Here is a 262-nt window from a genome sequence, read left to right as displayed (position 1 = left end):
CGAGCTCGCGAAAGCCCGGAAGCCGCAGCGACGGCGGCCGCCGATCTCCTCGGCGCGCGATTGAGCGGAGCCCCGAGCCTGCCGGCGCCGCGTCCCTCATCCCCGGGTTGTCATTGGCGTTCGCCGCAATATAGTGATTATCGGTAATCACAGCCTCGGCACGGACGCTGTCATCTGTCACCATAAGTTATAATTTCATTAATAGTGTTCATTATCACCATTATCTTTTCCATTGGATTGTTTCCGCATTTAAAAGGTGGCT

Source organism: Penaeus monodon, chromosome 21 (assembly GCF_015228065.2).
Source record: "Penaeus monodon isolate SGIC_2016 chromosome 21, NSTDA_Pmon_1, whole genome shotgun sequence".
NCBI lineage: Eukaryota > Metazoa > Arthropoda > Malacostraca > Decapoda > Penaeidae > Penaeus > Penaeus monodon.
Note: the sequence above shows the minus strand (reverse complement) of the source record.